Genomic DNA, 11,360 nt, shown 5'->3' with positions numbered 1-11,360 from the left:
TAAAATTGACAGCACTTTGTTCCTAAGGGAAAAAGGTAAAGATCTTCTTGTTGTACAAATATATGTTGATGATATAATATTTGGGGCCACTACAGATAGGTTGAGCAAGGAATTTGCTAAATTAATGGGAAGTGAGTTTGAAATGAGTATGATGGGTGAACTAAATTTCTTCCTAGGCTTACAGATAAAACAAAGCTCAAATGGAACCATGATTCATCAACAGAAATATACAAAGGAACTAATCAAGAAGTTTAAAATGGAGGACTCTAAAGAAATAGATACACCTATTGCAACTGCCACTAAATTAGATGCTGATGAACCTGGTTCATCAGTTGATCAAAAGTTGTATAGGGGTATGATTGGTTGACTCTTGTATCTTACTGCCAGCAGACCTGACATTGTTTTCAGTGTAGGACTCTGTGCACGTTTTCAGGCTAATCCAAAAGAGTCTCACTTGACTGCTGTCAAAAGGATACTGAGATACCTGAAAGGGACCACTGAATTATGCCTATGGTATCCTAAAGGTAGTAATTTTGATCTAGTAGGTTATGCTGATGCTGACTATGCAGGTTTCCTAGTGGATAGAAAAAGCACTTCAGGTATGGCTCACTTTCTTGGTTCATGTCTTGTATCATGGGCCACGAAGAAACAGAATTCAGTAGCACTATCTACTGCTGAAGCTGAGTATGTGGCTGCTGCTTCTTGTTGTGCTCAACTACTGTGGATCAAGCAACAATTAGTAGACTTTGGTATAGAAGTGGGATGCATACCAATATTCTGTGATAACACTAGTGCTATAAGTATGACAAAGAACCCGGTTCATCACAAAAGGACTAAGCACATAGATGTTAGACACCATTTCTTAAGAGACAACTATGAAAAAGGGCTAATCTCCATAGAATTTTGTGCTACTGATAAACAAATAGCTGACATATTCACTAAGGCACTGAGTAGAGAAAATTTTGAAAGGAACAGGTTGGAGTTAGGGATGATTAAGATCACCTAAAAGGTCCAGTTCAGAAAGCACAAAGAAAAAAAAATATTTTTTGGCTAAGAGTTCTTAATTTTTGTGAATATTAGACTAATTTCTACTCAGTCTCATACTGTAAATAGTATACTCTTGTGACATGTGTCTATGCAATTCACTAATCTCTTACAAATTTTCTATTTTGACATTTGAGGCATAATCAAGAGAAGTTTCACTTGAAGAACCTGGTTCATCAAAGTATGCTCATGAGAAAGTTCAGGTATTTTTCTATTCTTTGCACAATTAGAAAAATTTAATTATCAATCATGAGCAAGAGTCCTAGATATACCAAACGTCCTAACAATTCTATCCGTTGGGTCAATTGAACCATTTTCATTGAAACTAGAAGTCTAAATATAACGACACCTTCTCCTAAATTCTAGTAATTCAAATTAATCTCTACGGAGACCAGAACTCTAAATTGATTTGACCTCTATGTGACTACTGAAAAAGGCTGCAATCTCTGAGTAATAATTACCCTCTTTAAAAAACCCCAAACCACTCAATAATCATCAATTCCTCACAAAACCCCTGATAATTCTCTCTCGTCTCTGAAACTCTCCAAAGCTCTTCACACCACCAAAATTCTCTTAGGGTTTTCAAAAATTCCTCACCATGACAAATCCCCAAGATAATCCTGGCAATCCACCACCTGTTTCACCCAACACCTCATCTTCCACACCACCAGTCGAAAACCCAAAACCTAGATGCCATCGCCAGAAAATGCTAGCAAGAAAAACTGTAGCTACAGGTTCTTTGAGAAAAACTTTGAATGAAAAACTTCTGTCCAGTCAAAAGAAAGCGGGCCCAGCAGCTGAGACCAACTCTAGCTCTGAATCTGATGATTACATCTCCACCAGTGAAGGAGATGAACCTGGGTCTTCTGAACAGGCCAAAACTCAAGAAACCCAAAGAGAGGTAAAATCTTGCTATGTTTTTTCTGATGTAGTTGAAAGGGAGGAAAATCAATTTGTTCTGATAGGGGCTGCTAGAGATGTAGGTGGGACTGATTCTGGGAAAATGAGGAAGAAAAAGAAGAAGGAACCTTTAGCCATATGTGGGGGTGGGGAAGAAGGAGTCTCGAAGTCAAGGGGAAATGGTGAGGCTGCTGAGGTGTTGATTAATCTGAGTAAACAACAAGATGAACCTGGTTCATCTGATGAAGAGAGTTTGGCTGACTTGTTGAAGAAAGTGGGGGCCAGCTATGACCCAAAGAAACGCAAGGCTTCCTCACAAAAGACCCCTGCTGCATCCAAACCAACCAAGAAAAGCAAACAATCACCACCCAAGTCTACTCCTAGGATTAGAGCTACTAGAAGTAAAGTAAGGCAAAGTGAAGCAAAACTACAAAAAGCATTAGAGAAGAGTAAGAAAAAGAAGAAGGAAAAAGGAAAGGAAAAGGTAGTAGAAAGTTCTGAGGCTGTTGTAGAAGAGGAGAAGGAGATGGACCTGGTCCATCAAGAGAGAGGTACAACTGAAGAAGGGGTTCCCACTGTCAAACCAAAAAGAACCAAGACTCCTGCAAAGAAGTCTTCAAAGTCTATGCCTGCTGAACCTTCTTTGGCTGATAGAACAAGGTCTGCTGTAAAGGAAAAACAAGTGAAAATTACTGAGGAAGAAGATGAGTGGAGTGAAGAAGAAGAAAAGGAGGACTCTGAACAAGAGCAAGATCGCTTTGTTAATTTTAGCAGGAGGAAGATATTGAAGGGAAGGCTGCTGAAAGACCTGGAGGAGCCAGGCATGGTTAGGCTGGTAGATGCTTTAGCTGCACAGGGCTGGAAGGACATGGTCCTTCAGATGGATGGGAGACTAGCTAGAAGAGAGTTGATTGAATTTATGGCAAATGGCTCTGTGGAAAATGGGCGAGTAATCAGTATAGTGAAAGGTGTGAAGGTGGAGTTTGATGCACCAGAGCTGGGCAGGATTTTAGACATCCCAAGTGAGGGCTATGATGATTACACTAGGCAAAGGTGGCCTTGTCTAGATGATCTGCCCACAGCACTCCAAATTACCAGGAACTTCTGTGACGCAAAGGATGCTGAAGAGGTGCCTGAAGCACGATTTGTTCAAAAGAGTGAAATGAAGCCAGAGCATAAAGTGCTCTTTGAGTTTGTGAACAAATGTCTGTTTCCTAGACAAGAGAGGAGGCACATTGCAAATTATATGGACCTAGTTCTCATGGAGTGTCTTGTGAGGGGTAAACAAATCAATTGGCCTGCCTTCATAGTCAAATTGCTGGACAGAGTCATAAATGGTTCAAAGGCTTATGCTACTCCTTATGGATTCATTTTGACAACTGTACTGGACAGGCTGAACATCCCTTTGAAGAATTGGGAAAATGCCTCCAGTAAGGAGCACTCTGGAATCAAGACTCTCCAGGCCTGTGATTATCTGTTAAGTGTTGCCCCTGTTGAACCTGGTTCATCCATAAAAACTCCAGTGAATAGCAAAGTTAGAGCTTTGATGCAAGAATATGGGACCAAAGATGCTGAGATTGCTAGGCTTCAGGCTCGAGTAGCTGAATTGGAAAAAGAAAGGAATAGGCTAAAGGCAGAACTTGCAAAAGAAAAGGAAAAGAGTGAAGGGATGCTACAAACAATGCTCAACCTACTCCAATCCCAACCCTCCAGTTCTTCTAAGCCTTAGCCATCTTTGTCCTAGTTCCGAACCATTTCAGTTACCCCCAGTAACCCAGATTAGGGATTTTAGTTGTTTATTTTGCTCATGGTTTGGTAGTTTTGTTTTTCTTCTTGTGGACTGCATTGTAGAAACACCTTGCTAATGAATGAATGCAGCTTTTCTTGCTTTTTGTTAATTCTGCTCTTAATAGTTATTTTTGTCAAGTTGATTTTTAATTATCTAAAGCATGCTTTCACTTGCAGTTGCCCCACTGGCCATGAGTAATGATTAATATTCTGGGATTCACATATTTATGTAACTTTTCGATGATGCCAAAAGGGGGAAGATATTGTGCTTTAAAAGAAATTGTGTCTATTTTCTGAACAATGATGTTTATGACCTAATTAAATCTGGCCCTTTAAAGGAGGTTACTATTGGGGATGATGGTGCCTTGAGGATGCAAGGCAAGCTATGTGTGCCTAATGTAGATGGTTTGTGTGAGTTGATTCTTCAGGAGGCTCACAACTCGTGGTACTCTATTCATCCGGGTGCCGCGAAGATGTATCAGTACTTGAGACAACATTATTAGTGGTGCTGAATGAAGAAGAACATAGTGGAGTATGTTGCTCGGTGTTTAAATTGCCAGCAGGTGAAGTACGAGCATCAGCAACCGGGTGGACTGCTTCGGAAGTTAGAGATTCCGGAGTGGAAATGGGAGCAGATCACTATGCACTTCGTTGTTGGGCTCCCACAGACTCAGCGGAAGTTTGATGTAGTTTTGGTGATTGTAGATAGGCTGACCAAGTCGGCTCATTTCCTTCCTGTGATGACTACCTATTCTTCTGAGCGGCTGGCTCGAGTTTATATCTGTGAGATTGTCAGACTTCATGGCGTGCCGGTATCTATCATCTTTGACTGGGGCACGCAGTGTACATCATGGTTCTGGAGAGCCGTACAGCATGAGTGGGTACTCGGGTGGAGTTGAGCATAGCATTTCACCCCTAGACAGACGGACAGTCCGAGCGCACTATTCAAATTCTTGAGGATATGATTCGTGCGTGTGTGATGGAGTTTGGAGGTTCTTGGGATCAGTTCTTGCCACTTGCGGAGTTTGCCTACAACAACAGTTATCAGTGCATGTTGGCCCAAGATCAGTTGAAGTTTTGAAGAATGACAAACGAACTCAGTGAAGGACCAGGTTCATCTAAGGAGACACAGTTGTTATGGCCCATACACATGAGATGCACGTGAAGAAGATAAGTCCTTGAGATCAAGCAGCAATATCTTGATGAATATCTTCTGAACTGATCGAAAAGATTGCATATAGGATAAGGAGTTGAAGTCTCCTTATGAAAAGAGAATTACATCCGGATCAAGAATAGGATTAGGCAGTTAGAGTTTATCTGGACTAGCAATTGTCAAAGGATCCACAATTTCGAGTTCTTCATCAAACTCTGATACTAACTCTATATAAATATAACGATTGTCTCTTGTTAACAGTGTTGCACAAAAACGAGAAGTTGAGCAAAATAGCAAGGCTTTTTGCAAGCAGTTCGTGTGTGATTCAAGTGTGCAAACCAGAAGCTACATGAACCAGATTGAAGAACCAGCTCCATAAAGAGTTTTATGTGTCTTTCTTTATTTCTAGTTCAATTGTAGTAGGTGTTTCATATTGTACCTTTCAGCTTTATCTAGAAGCAATTGTAATAGGTATATTGAGTATTCAAGTTAGAGTTAACTTGAAAGTGTCGCAACAGTTGAGGCTATGTGCTACACTGGGATTAGAGGTAATCCTTAGGTTTACAAAGAGTTTTGTAAATGCAGTTTTTGGCTCAGTGATTTTAGTGGAGTTTGGGAAAATCCTACTGAGTAGTAGGTCGTGGTTTTTTCACCTTTTGAGCTAGGTATTTTCCACGTAAAAATCTCTGTGCACTTTACTTTCAGTATTTATTATTCCGCAAACTGCTGTAGTTAGAACACTTAGAAGAACCAGGTTCTTCTAACGCGAAAATTAGGTACCACACAAATCACCCCCCCCCCCCGTCTTGTGTGGTATTGACGTTTAGAACATCAGTGCAGTATTCAGATGGCACCGTATGAGGCTTTGTATGGTAGGCGGTGTAGGTCACCGGTGGGTTGGTTCGAGCCGGGCGAGGCTAGATTATCGGGCACAGACTTGGTTCAGGATGCTTTGGAGAAGGTTAAGGTGATTTAGGATAGACTTTGCACAGCCTAGTCCAGACAAAAGAGTTATGCGGACCGGAATGTTCGCGATGTTTCATTTATGGTTGGAGAGTGGGTCTTGCTTCATGTTTTGCCTATGAAGGGTGTTATGAGATTCGAAAAGATGGTCAAACTGAGCCCAAGGTTTATTGGTCCCTTTGAGGTGTTACGGCGTGTTGGGGAGGTTGCTTGTGAGCTTGCCTTACCTCCCAGCCTAGCAGGAGTTCATCCGATATTTCATGTTTCGATGCTCCGGAGGTATCACGGTGATCCGTCTCACGTGTTGGATTTCAGCTCAGTACAGTTAGGCAAGGATCTATCTTATGTTGAGAAGCCAGTGGGGATATTGGATAGGCAGGTTCGAAAGCTGAGGTCAAAGAGCATTACATCAGTAAAGGTTCAGTGGCGGGGTCATCTGGTCGAGGAGGCGACTTGGGAGATCAAGCAGGACATGCATAGCCGTTATAATCATTTTCACCACTTCAGGTATGTCTCTATGCTCGTTCGAGGATGAACGAATGTTTTAAGGGGGGAGAATGTAACAACCCGGCCGGTCGTTTTGAGAATTAACGCCCCGATCCCCTATTAATTGCTTCCCCCGTGTCTTTTTCTGCCATTTTGATTTGCCGGGATGATTCATTTTAGGTTACGGGGTGTTATGGGACACTTAGTTCCTAAATGAGAGCATAAGTCTTAGAATTTTGACCATAGTTAGAACAGTGTGAAGACGGCTCCTGAATGGAATTTCGTCGATTCTGTTAGCTCCGTTGGGTGATTTTGGGCATAGGGGCGTGTCCGGATTGTGTTTTTGAGGTCAGTAGCTCATTTAGACTTGAAATGGCGAAGGTTGAATTTTTGGAGTTTTGGGCCGATAGAGGAAATTTTATATCGCGGTCGGAATCCGATTTCGGAAGTTGGAGTAGGTCCGTAGTGTTAATCATGACTTATGTGCAATATTTGGGGTCACTCGGACGTAGTTTGGTTGGTTTCGGTATCGGTTGTAGAATTTTGAAGTTTCAAGTTCTTAAAGTTTGGATCGGAGGGTGATTCGTCATTTTTAGTATTGTTTGATGTGATTTGAGGGCTCGACTAAGTTCGTATGGTATTTTAGGATTGGTTGGTATGTTTGGTTAAGGTCCCAGGGGCCTCGGGTGAGTTTCGGGTGCTTAACGGATTGGTTTGAGACTTAGAAAATAGGTTGATGCTGCTTTACCTAGTGTAACCGCACCTACGCATTTTGGGCCGTAGGTGCAGAGCCGCAGAAGTGGCTAGGGAACCGCAGATGCGGATTTGGACCTTGTCAGCTGGGATCGCAGGCGCGGTGGAAAGTCTGCAGAAGCGGAAGCGCAGGAGCGGCTCTCAGATGCGGCCCAGTGCTTGCAGATGCGGTCCCAGCCCATTTAAGTGGAATTCACACCTACTATTGTTCTTCCGCAGGTGGGAGCGCGGAAGCGGAAATTGCTGGGCAGATTTTCAAAGTTCAAAATGAGGGTTTGAGTTCATAACTCCAAAATTTGATTGAGAGCTCGGTAGAAGGCAAAATTTGGAGATATTTTCGGAGGAAGTTTGTGCGTAATGATTCCTAACTCCTTTTTTTTTTAATTATATCCCATTAATCTAAGCTTGATTTCATCATTTAATTTCGGATTTGGAGTGAAAAAATGGAAAATTTTGAAAAAAGTTCTTAGGCCGAATTTTGGGATTTTAATTGAGATACTCCTGAGTAAATGGATGTTCATAATTTATGACTCTTACCCGATTCCAAGACGTGTGCCCGAGGAGGATTTTTGGGCGTTTTTTTATTTCTTGCCCTAGCTTTGATTTCATTAGCTAAATTAGTTGCTTTTAGCTGTATTTACGTTGTGTAATTGATTTCATTAGATTTGGGCCACTCAGAGTTGGATACTCGTGGCAAGAGCGTGATTTCAGATTGATTTGAGCTTGGTTCGAGGTAAGTGACTTGTCTAACCTTGTGTGGGGAAACTCCCCTTAGGATTTGGTATTGGTGATATATGAGCGCCTTGTACGTGAGGTGACGAGTGCGTACACGGGCTATTTGTTGAAAAACCCCGTTTTCATTAAGCAAATATATGTTTTTCCTTTAATTAAGCAACACTAGTATATGTAACTATCTTGTTTAGCCTAGGAAAGCATGCCTACGTGCCTTAACTGTCTTAACTACCTTAACTGCCTATCAAAATCTATGCAGCATGTTTAGAGAAATTATAGTCTAAACTGTAGAATTCCTTGTTGAAACTGTTGTTTATGTTGATTGAGTTGCATATTTCCTTTGGGACTACGGAACAGTATTCCGGGAGATCCCCCTACACATTTATGTTTGGGAATACGTGACGGTATCCCGGGAGATCCCCTGCACATTTACGTTTGGGACTATGGGACGGTATCCCGGGAGATCCCCTGTTGTTATCTCTGTGTACTAAGTTGTTGTTTTTCTGTGATTTTATTCTCGTTAAATGTTAGTATTTATCTTTACTGTGGTATCTCATACTGTACTATTTTATTATATATTATACCAGTAGAGCCGTGACCTGATCTCGTTACTACTTGACCGAGGTTAGGCTTGGCAGTTACTTGGTACCGATGTGGTGTACTCATGCCCGTTCCTGCACATGCTTTTTGTGTGCAGATCTAGTTACCTCCTTCCTGCCATATTTCCAGTGAGGCGAGGTGATTGTAGAGACTTTAAGGTATATCTACGGCGTCCGCAGACCTAGGAGGCCCTCTCTACTCTTCCTTAAGTTAAAGACTTTCTTGTATGTTTTCTTCGTTGATGGTTTCTGATTTAGAAGCACTATTTACTTCTGTAGCTTGTGACTCATGATATTCCGGGTTTTGGGAGCATTTTTTTTCAGTTCGAGAGTGAATATTGTACATGCCGAGTGACATGTAAACTTCTTAATTAAATTTACCTGTTAAATTGTTAGTTTTCATGTTTTCGTTTCATTCTGCAAAATGTTAGACTTACCTAGTCGTAAAGACTATGTGCCATCACGACGGTTCACGGAGGGGAGAACTTGGGTCGTGACTAGGGGTGTTCATAAAAACCCGAAAAATCGAAACCAAACCGAAAACCAAACCAAACCGACCAAAAAAACTGATACTTTTTGCTTTGGTTTTGGTTTTGAATTTTAAAAACCGATCAAATTTGGTTTGGTTTTGGTTTTAATCAGAAAAAAAAACCGAACCAAACCGACTATAGGAGTAGCTATTTCAAATTTATTATTACACCTATATATATGTATATTTTTATACAAAGTTTCAAAAATTTAATGGTATATTAATTGTTTGCACTTTTAGTATAGTTCTTTACCTTTACATTCTAGTTTGACTGGTAGTTTTCTTTTGTTATGTGTAAGAATCCGTTTCGTGTTAAAAATAATATATTTTTAATTGAGTCCTTAAATTATTCATCACTATTTGATTCAATTATCACCAATATATTTTGGTAAATAATAGATTTCTCAAAGGGCAATTGATTTGATAGTGATACGTTGAAAATGTGATCGCCGGAATATGTGTTTGGTAGTGTATGTCTTATATTTAAGAAAAAACCGATAAATAACCGAAAAATCGAAAAACCGACAAAACCCGACATAAACCGAATCGAGAAAAAACCGACTTAAATGGTTTGGTTTGGTTCTAATATTTGAAAAACTGACTTACTTGGTTTGGTTTCTTTTTAGGAAAAAACCTATCCAAACCGAACCATGAACACCCTAGTCGTGACAGAAGGAGTATCACTGATTAACTATTTAAAGGTTATTTAAATAATTGTTCACTCATTAACTATTTAAAGGCTGTAACAGGAAGGGAATTTCAGCAAGGTGTGTACTTAAGGTTGACCTTAGGAAAGCCTATGACACACTGGATTGGTATTTTCTGGAAAGACTTCTGATAGAACTGGGATTCCCACATAAGTTAATAGAGTGGATTGTGGAATGTATAACAACTGCTACCTATTCCTTAACACTGAATGGGGGCCTCACTAAACCCTTAAAAGGAAAAAGAGGAATAAGGCAAGGTGACCTTATTTGTGCTTGCCATGGAATATCTATAGAGGGAATTTGATCAGTTGGCTTTGAACAAGGAGTTTCACTTTTATCCTAGATGCAAAAAGTTGGGAGTGATCCATGTGTGTTTTGCTGTTGATTTGTTGATGTTTGTAATGCAGACCTCCCTTCTATTAGGTTGCTTCAACGGGATTTTATGAAGTTCTCAAAGGCCTCAGGATTACAGGCAAATGTAGACAAGAGTTCCATTTACCTTGCTGGCATTTTTGCAAATCTGAAGGAGGACATCTTGCAGGAGTTGGGATAAAATAAGGGCGCATTGCCATTCAAATATCTGGGTGTGCCAATAGCATCAAGAAAGCTGTCAATTAACCAATGCTGGCCACTGGTAGAAAAGATCACTGCCAGGATAAGTTGTTGGACATTAAAGTTACTATCATACTCAGGAAGACTGCAGCTAATGAAGTCAGTGATCTTTGGTGTACAATCATACTAGGCACAAATATTTATATTGCCAAAGAAGCCACATGCAAGACATTCCTATGGATAGGAAAAGCAAATATCTCTAGGAACACATTGGTGTCTTGGGAGAAGATATGCTTGCAACAAGCAGCTGGAGGACTGAATGTTATAAACCTGTACAACTGGAATAAAGCAGCAATGGCAAAACACTTATGGTATGTCACCAAGAAGAAGGATAGCCTTTGGATCAGGTGGATTCATGCTTACTACATCAAGAACCAGACTGTAGATACTATGTCTATACCTGAGAATGCAGCCTGGGTAGTGAGGAAAATTCTTGAGCTCAAGAAGCTTATCCTTGATCTACCTACCATGCAAGGTGACCTGACTTCAAGACTGGTGAAATTGCAAAGTACTGAAGGAAGATTCAGCATCAAGAAGCTATATCAGATGCAGTTCCCTCAAATCCAAAAGGTGCACTGGAAGAGCCTAATCTTACAACCACATATACATCCTAGACACAAATTCAACTTATGGCTAGTTGTACAGGGTAGACTACCTACTGTTGAGAGGCTATAGAAAGTTGGTATTCAAATTCCTCAAGCTTGTGTTTTGTGGCCTGGCTGATGAACACTTTGAACACTTCTTTTTTGGTTGTAACTACACTAAGAATATATGGCAAGATTTACTGAATTGGCTTGGTTGTCCAAGGTAGATAAATACATGGCAGGAAGAGGTGAAATGGGTGACAATCTGTGTTAGGAAAAAGAAAGGATTTGAAACAATTGTCTCAGCTGTCTTTGGGATGATGGTATATCTTATATGGGAAGATAGGAACAAGATCAAATTTCAGAGTGGCAGCTCGTCCCCGGATATAATGTGTAGAGAAATTGCAATCCATATACACATCAAGCAACTCATATCTCCGCTGGCAGAAGCATTTTGAGGCATTGAACTAGATTCCTTAAACAAGTTTAGCTTATATGTTCTGTCAAATG

Source organism: Nicotiana attenuata, chromosome 10, assembly GCF_001879085.1.
Source record: "Nicotiana attenuata strain UT chromosome 10, NIATTr2, whole genome shotgun sequence".
Lineage (NCBI taxonomy): Eukaryota > Viridiplantae > Streptophyta > Magnoliopsida > Solanales > Solanaceae > Nicotiana > Nicotiana attenuata.
This window is presented reverse-complemented; position numbering follows the sequence as displayed.